The 8594-nt window shown below is 39.7% G+C and overlaps 1 protein-coding gene across 3 annotated transcripts in view; it reads right to left on the reverse strand.

The window, feature by feature from the left end:
- The window catches only part of stat6 (signal transducer and activator of transcription 6, interleukin-4 induced), a 51286-nt gene extending 43052 nt beyond the window's left edge, over positions 1-8234 (reverse strand). For all 3 annotated transcript variants that reach the window (XM_064957663.1, XM_064957661.1, XM_064957662.1), the window contains exon 1: positions 7926-8234. The gene's annotated coding sequence lies outside the window, so the exon portion shown is untranslated. The remainder of the gene's footprint in view (positions 1-7925) is intronic.
- Positions 8235-8594: the final 360 nt, after the last annotated feature.

Genomic DNA, 8594 nt, shown 5'->3' on the forward strand with positions numbered 1-8594 from the left:
AGTAGTTAACTACATAAAACACTCCCAAGATTTGAATGTACACTACCGTTCAAAAGTTTGGGGTCACTTAGGCAGAGTTGCAAAGAAAAAGCCATATCTCAGACTGGCCAATAAAAAGATTAAGATGGGCAAAAGAAGGCCAGCATCCTGGAGGCGCCTCTTCACTGATGACGTTGAGACTGGTGTTTGCAGGTTCTATTTAATGAAGCTGCCAGTTGAGGACTTGCTGTTTCTCAAACTAGTCACTCTAATGTACTTGTCCACTTGCTCAGTTGTGCATCAGGGCCTCCCAATCCTCTTTATATTTTAGTTAGAGACAGTTTGCACTGTTCTGTGAAGGGAGTAGTACACAGTGTTGTACGAGATCTTCAGTTTCTTGGCAATTTCTCACATGGAATAGCCTGCATTTCTCAAAACAAAAATAGACTGACGAGTTTCAAAATAAATTACTTGTTTCTGGCCATTTTGAGCCTGTAATCAAACCTAGACATGCTGATGCTCCAGATACTCAACTATTCTAAAGAAGGACAGTTTTATTGCTTCTTTAATTAGCTCAACAGTTGCAAAACATAATTGCAAAATGGTTTTCTAATGATCAATTAGCCTTTTAAAATAAGATTAGCTAACTCAAAGTGCAATTGGAACATTGGAGTGATGGTTGCTGATAATGGGCCCCTGTACGCCTATACAGATGTTCCATAAAAAATATGCCGTTTCCAGCTACAATAGTAATTTACAACATTAACAATGTCTACACTGTATTTTTGATCAATTTGATGTTATTTTAATGGACAATAAATGTGCTTGTCTTTCAAAAACAAGGACATTTCTAAGTGACCCCAAACTTTTAAACAGTAGTGTTTATAGTTGGAACTACCACCAAGCTACTGCTGTTGGGGCGGCAGGGTAGCCTAGTGGTTAGAGCGTTGGACTAGTAACCCGGAAGGTTGTGAGTTCAAACCCCCGAGCTGACAAGGTACAAATCTGTCATTCTGCCCCTGAACAGAATGTGTTCTTAACTGACTTGCCTGGTTAAATAAAGGTAAAATAAAAAAATAAATAAACTGCAAAATTAAAAGTTATATAAATTACTAGTTGAACTGCATGTAGTTCACTACACCCCAATCCCCAACACTGAAATTAGGCTAGTGAATCATGCATGTGCAGAAATCTCTGTGTTTTTACCAACGGCAGAAACTGATAAATGTGAAAGTGATTTTAGAACACTGTCATGTGACCTCCCACTGCAGGATAAAACATAGTTAGTTATGTCTGAACCTGCACCAAGCATTATTGCTCAATGAGTATGTGTGCAATGTGCTCGAGTTCTTGGATTTCTAAGGAAAGGATCTGTGATAGGACGATGACTCACAAGCAAATTTAAGTCCCCAGAAACTTCTAAATCTGGACCTAGGCCTAACGATGATACAAGGTTGCTTCTCCTTATCAACCATTTTTGGTGTATCCCTGAGGTAGCCTAACTGTCAATGGTGTATAAGTCAGGTCTGGCATTGAAGTATGCATGCAACACACAAGGTTTACAAAGATACTGTACATACCAGTTGGGGTACTATCGCTCAAATTGGTCTCATATTGGAAACTTTGGTACAAAACATATCACTTTGTCAAACTGAAAATGGCTAATATGTGACATCCCCCCTCATTCTAGACAGCAACCCATATAGGTAGTAGGTGTAAACCTACATTCTAACAAATGGTTCCTTCAGTCTAAAAATGTCCTTCCTGTTCATCATGTTAAGTTTGTCTACCGCAAATGTTAAGCTTGCACTTTTAATATTTTATTATAAAATTATTGACATTGTTATTTATGTACTGTATCCGAGTGGTAACTATCCCAACATTGGGATATGCATAGGTTCTTATTAATGTATTAGTATAAGCCATTCAGCAGATGCTTTTCTCCAAAGCAATTTACAGTCATGCGTTCATACCAGAATGGTATCAAACCCAGAATGAATGGTGGATTGGCCACTGTGGGTGACAATCCAGCACTTGTGGAAAGAGGAAATTAGGAATAAATGTATAATTATTTAACTACAAGTAGATGTGAAGCGAAATAGCTGTAAGTAGCAGTGGAAGTATTATTTGTCTGTTAGTTGACTTCAATTAGGATAGCAGTGTTGTGTTCGAGACCACTTAAAGCGAGAATGGTTCAAGATCAAGACCGGGACGAATCGAGTACGAGTCAAGACCAAGACCGGAGGGGGGTGAGACCGACTCAAGACCAATACCGGGAGGGAGACGAGAGGTCCGAGACAGAGTCAAGACAGAGACCAGAAAAAATGTGAGACCAATGCAAGACCATGACTGTAATTTTGTCAAATCATCAACATAATAAAAGTTCAAAATGTCCAATATTTCTGTGTTCATATTTCAGAAGAACAGACAGCATGGACATTTATTCTTTACACATTCAGAATGGCGAAGAAAATGCATGCCGAGTGCAAATAGAGCCACTCTACACATTTGTACTAACCCAAAGACAGTGGGGAACAATGAGGGCCATCTATGCTTTCAGAGAAAGGCTAAGGATTTATAAAATAATTATTATTATATTATTCTTTTCAATTATGTTCTGATTCAATCTTTTCAGTTTTTGTTAGAAAGGAAAGGGTTAGCAAAAAGATCCAATCAGGATTTTTCTTTGGTGGTCTCAGCTAGCTACGTCTGTCATTGGCTAGGCCATCAGAAGCTTGATTGAAGGCATCTGCCATTCAACTGTATTAGTCCCACATTTTGGAGTGACAGTGGAATCAACCAATTACATTGACTTGTAATGGGTGGGACCGTTTTTACGAAAACATGTTAACTTCTGCCTTTTCGAAGGCCAACGGGTCACTGTGCAATAGCTAGCAGTAGTCTTCCCACGGTCGCTAGCTAGCTAGCTTTTGTTGTAGGCTAGTTTGCAGCAGCTGCACCAGGTGTTATCGAAGAGGACGTTGTTGCTAATTTGTTAGCTTCTCCCTTTTCAAGAATAACTTTCAACAAGAAGTTTCAAATTATCATCATGTGGTGAGTGGAACTGTGTTAATTATTGCAACAATGCTGTTGTTTGCCATCGCTTTGAAAATAACTTGTGTGTGAAACATTGTTGCATTTAAACTTTACATCACCTTTGTTGCAAAACGTGAAATGTTTTTTGCAATAGGCTGTAACAGCTGTAAATTTAGATTGGGAAATTCTTAGCCTAATGGTTGTGTTTTTGTATTCTTATGATTGGGACCTACTGGCTTATTATCTCAGACTGATAGGACTGCTGTCTTTCCATTGGCCCTATGCAGTAGTGTAGTGGTGCCTGGAGTGTGAAAAATCCTAGATTTTCCCCTAGATTTTTCAGATTTTCACTGTCGAAATCACACTTTTTAAAATAAAATACAAAGAATGACAGAAATGTGATGTTCTAAGTCCACAACAACGCTTAAACCACATCGTGAGACCATTTTTGAGGTCTTGGAAAAATATATTTTTGGAGTGTGTAGTTGCCCTTTAATTCTTTCCTACCTACCAGCTACTGATGTCATTATTCTGTGAGCTGCTCCATGTGACAACTAGTTGAATGCTGCATGCTCTTGCTGCCTGCAGATTATATTCTGCTGAAACTAGGCTATGTGTGCTGCACGGATGTGAATATATTTCACATGCTTTGCAATTGGGTAGGTTACTTCGTGCATGATTTCTCTATTGTACTACATAATTAATAAGTCGTATACCTCCACTAAACTACTTTGATACGTAACAGAAGGGATTAAGAAGTGAGTATAGGCAATGCCCACTGAAAAACAAAGTGGGTATACGGCTTATACCTGCGTATAGCTTCTACTACACCACTGGCCTTTTGTGATTTACAAAAAGTGCCCTCTCCTACATGAGTGCGCTGGTATTACGGTTGCTGTCCTTTCAGCATCAGGAGCCTGTCAGACACTGAAGGCCTATGTCCTATAGGTTTGCTACTGTGCAAACATGTCTATAATAGGGAATAAAATAAAGCCTGTTAATATTACCTTCTGTCAACTCTTACTAATAGTGAGATTGCAAATGTCAAACAATTTCCTCCACTCTTCCCTACCAGCGAGTCAAAGAAATTCTGACAGTTTGAGGATTTAAAAAAAAATCAAAGGACAGTAATGTTAATATTAAAGTAGGAATCCAATGTTTCAATAGGTGATGAGATAATATTGCTTCAAGAAAAGGGTGTACATATTTTGCCTGGCGAATGAATGAAGCCGATACACTACATCACCAAAAGTATGTTGACACCTGCTCATCATACATCTCATTCCAAATCATGGGCATTAATATGGAGTTGGTACACTCTTTGCCACTATAGCAGCCTTCACTCTTCTGGGAAGGTTATCCACTAGATGTTGGATCATTGCTACGGGGACTTTCTTCCATTCAGCCACAAGAGCATTAGTGAGGTTGGGCACTGATGTTGGGCTATTAGGCCTGGCTCGCAGTCGGCGTTCCAATTCATCCCAAACGTGTTCAATGGGGTTGAGGACAGGGCTCTGTGAAGGCAAGTCAAGTTCTTCCAAGCAAATCTCAACAAACCCTTTCTGTGTGGACCTTGCTTTGTGCATGGGGGCATTGTCATGCTGAAACAGGAAAGGGCATTCCCCAAACTGTTGCCACAAAATTGGACACACAGAATCATCTAGAATGTCATTGTATGCTGTAGTGTTAAGATTTCTCTTCACTGAAACTAAGGGCCCTACCTGAACCATGAAAAACCGTGCCAGACCATTATTCCTCCTTCACCAAACTTTACAGTTGGCACTATGCATTGGGGCAGGTAGCGTTCTCCTGGCATCCGTCAAACTCAGATTCGTCCATCCAACTGCCAGATGTTGAAGCGTGATTCATCACTACAGAGAACACGTTTCCACTGCTCCAGTGTCCAATGGCAGCGAGCTTTACACCCCTTTAGTCGACGCTTGGCATTGCGCATGGGGATCTTAGGCTTGAGTGCGGCTGCTCGGCCATGGAAAACCACTTCATGAAGCTCCCAACGAACAGTTCTTGTGCTGACGTTGCTACCAGAGGCAGTTTGGAACTCGTAGTGAGTGTTGCAACTGAGAACAGATTATTTTTACTCTCTACGTGCTTCAGCATTTGGCGGTCCCGTTCTGTGAGCTTGTGTGGCCTACCACTGCGCGGCTGAGCCATTGTTTCTCCTAGACGTTTCCACTTCACACTAGCAGCGCAGAAATTTGATGAACTGACTTGCTGTCAAGGTAGCATCCTATGACGGTGCCACGTTGAAAGTCACTGAGCTCTTCATTAAGAACATTCTACTGCCAATGTTTTTTCATGGAGACTGCATGGTTGTGTGCTCGATTTTAGACGCATGTCAGCAGTGGGTGTGGCTGAAATAGCCAAATCCACAATTTTGAAGGGTTGTCCACATACAGTTGAAGTCGGAGGTTTTCATACACCTTAGCCAAATACATTTAAACTCAGTTTTTCACAATTCCTGACATTTCATCTTCGTAAAAATTCCCTGTCTTATATCAGTTAGGATCACCACTTTATTTTAAAAATGTGAAATATCAGAATAATAGTAGAGAGAATGATTTATTTCAGCTTTTATTTCTTTCATCACATTCCCAGTGGGTCAGAAGTTTACATAGTATTTGGTAGCATTGCCTTTAAATAGTTTAACTTGGGTCAAATGTTTTGGGTAGCCTGCCACAAGCTTCCCACAGTAATTTGGGTGAATTTTGGCCCATTCCTCCTGACAGAGCTGGTGTAACTGAGTCAGGTTTGTAGGCCTCCTTGCTCGCACATGCTTTTTCAGTTTTGCCCACAAATCTTCTATAGGATTGAGGTCAGGGTTTTGTGATGGCCACTCCAATACCTTGACTTTCTTGTCCTTAAGCCATTTTGCCACAACTTTGGAAGTATGCTTGGGGTCACTGTCCACTTGGAAGACCCATTTGCGACCAAGCTTTAACTTCCTGACTGATGTCTTGAGATGTTGCTTCAATATATCCACTTAATTTTATTTCCTCATGATGCCATCTATTTTGTGAAGTGCACCAGCCCCTCCTGCAGCAAAGCACCTCCACAACATGATGCTGCCACCCCTGTGCTTCACGGTTGGGATGGTGTTCTTCGGTTTGCAAGCCTCCCCCTTTTTCCTCCAAACATAACAATGGTCCTTATGGCCAAACAGTTTTCGTTTCATCAGACCAGAGGACATTTCTTCAAAAAGTACGATCTTTGTCCCCATGTGCAATTGCAAACCGTAGTCTGACTTTTTTGGAGCAGTTCTCGAGCAGTGGCTTCTTCCTTGCTGAGCGACCTTTCAAGTTATGTCGATATAGGACTCGTTTTACTGTGGATATAGATACTTTTGTACCTGTTTCCTCCAGTATCTTCACAAGGTCCTTTGCTGTTGTTCTGGGATTGATTTGCACTTTTCGCACCAAAGTACGTTCATCTCTAGGAGACCGAATGCATCTCCTTCCTGAGTGGTATGACGCCTGCATGGTCCCATGGTGTTTATACATGCTTACTATTGTTTGTACAGATGAACGTGGAGCTTTCAGGCATTTGGAAATTGCTCCCAAGGATGAACCAGACTTGTGGAGGTCTACCATTTGCTTCTGAGGTCTTGGCTGATTTCTTTTGATTTCTCATGATGTCAAGCAAAGAGGCACTGAGATTGAAGGTAGGCCTTGAAATACATCCACAGATACACCTCCAATTGACTCAAATGATGTCTATCAGAAACTTCTAAAGCCATGACATAATTTTCTGGGATTTTCCAAGTTGTTTCAAGGCACAGTCAACTTAGTATATGTAAACTTCTGACCAACTGGAATTGTGATACGGTGAATTATAAGTGAAATAATCTGTCTGTAAACAATTGTTCGAAAAATGACTTGTGTCATTGCACAAAGTCGATGCCCTAACCGACTTGCCAAAACTATAGTTTGTTAACAAGAAATATGTGGGTGAATAACAAGTTTTAATGACTCCAGCTCTAAACTTCCGACTTCAACTGTACTTTTGTATATACAGTGTAATTATTCGTTTTTTACTCCGCTGGTCTCGGGAAGAAATTACGAATCCTCACTGTCCGAGACTGAGTCAAGACCATGTAAAAATGTATCCGACACTGATACAAGACAGAGACTTTCAACGTATGGTCTCGAGACTAAACAACACTGGATGGTAAGAGAAATTCTTTTTACATGCATAAGTTCATTCAATAAAATGGGGGGTTTTGAAAACCACACAATCAATAATGATTGTAGGCCTGATACACATGATACACAACTCAGACAACAACAACAGCAACCACTGGTGACACTTTACACTACAGTGGCCTAGGCTAATGTTGAATTATTCCAGTAAGTACAGTGTAGCTAGCCTTTGGTACTTACTTATTCTTATTCTGTACTTCTTACAGTTAAACTACTTAGGGTTAACAACCATATAATAATGGGTTAATAAGCCACAGTGATCATAACCATGATGACTTTAAATAAGTTAAGACTACTGAAAAGCACTAGTTTGAGAACTTCATTTCGGCCTAGAATAGCAGAACATAGAGACAACTCAAGACATAAACAGAGTGAGGAAGGCCGACCTTGACAACTAAACTTTACGCATCACTGAGTTTATTATGGTTGCCTGAATAATCATGGGTCTGCTTATGCATGTTGATATAAATTATAATTATATGACAGGGTTGGTAGTTGTATTCTAAAAATATTTTATCTTATACATTGTTGACGAACTTCAACTGAAGGAAGCACTTTCGATTGCGCAGTGAACGCACCAACAACAGGCTGCCAAAACGAGTAAAACTTGAACGTTTGATAAAAATCGATCTTCTGTGTAGTTAATGCATAATTTAACACCAATGAGACATATTTAGGATATCAATAACTTACCGTTCACAAACTCAATAAAAGTCAGCTATAAACATTTCAAAAGTGTTTAGATATAATTCCGTTCCGTTTCTTCTCTCCGTCTTCCCCCACTCATGTGAAGACAGATGAATATGTATATCGTACAGTTGTAACGTCAATCCATCTACAACAGCATAGCCTGTTGACTATTAGACTATTTCTTAAAAGTTTAGCAAAGGAAAATAAAAATGTCGCGGCCGAATAATGTTTTGGGGCAATGGGGTGAACGAAAGAACGAGGAGGAGAGGACTTCCCTGTTAGGCATAACGCAATAAACGCATTTAATAATGTAGTCTACGGAAGTGATCGTGGATCACGTTTATAAGGGGGAGGGGGAATTCAAAAAATACATAGCAGGGTAGCCTGCTTATGGAACAACATTTTCATGGTATCAATAACATTTGGTTTGTATTCACACATTATGTTTTTTTAAAACAAATTTACCACAAATTAGTGAGTTGTTTATGTTTCGGTTTGCTCTAAATTGTGCAAGAAACCATCCCCTTCTTATAAAATATATATGGAGTTCTTATGTATTATTATACAGATATATATGGCCTATAATATTTCAATAATACCAATCCACTTCTACATATATTCAAATTAAGGGTCCTACAAAAATGGTATAGTCATTGGCTTTATCTGTAAAAT

This window comes from Oncorhynchus masou, chromosome 33 (assembly GCF_036934945.1).
Source record: "Oncorhynchus masou masou isolate Uvic2021 chromosome 33, UVic_Omas_1.1, whole genome shotgun sequence".
Taxonomy (NCBI): Eukaryota; Metazoa; Chordata; class Actinopteri; order Salmoniformes; family Salmonidae; genus Oncorhynchus; species Oncorhynchus masou.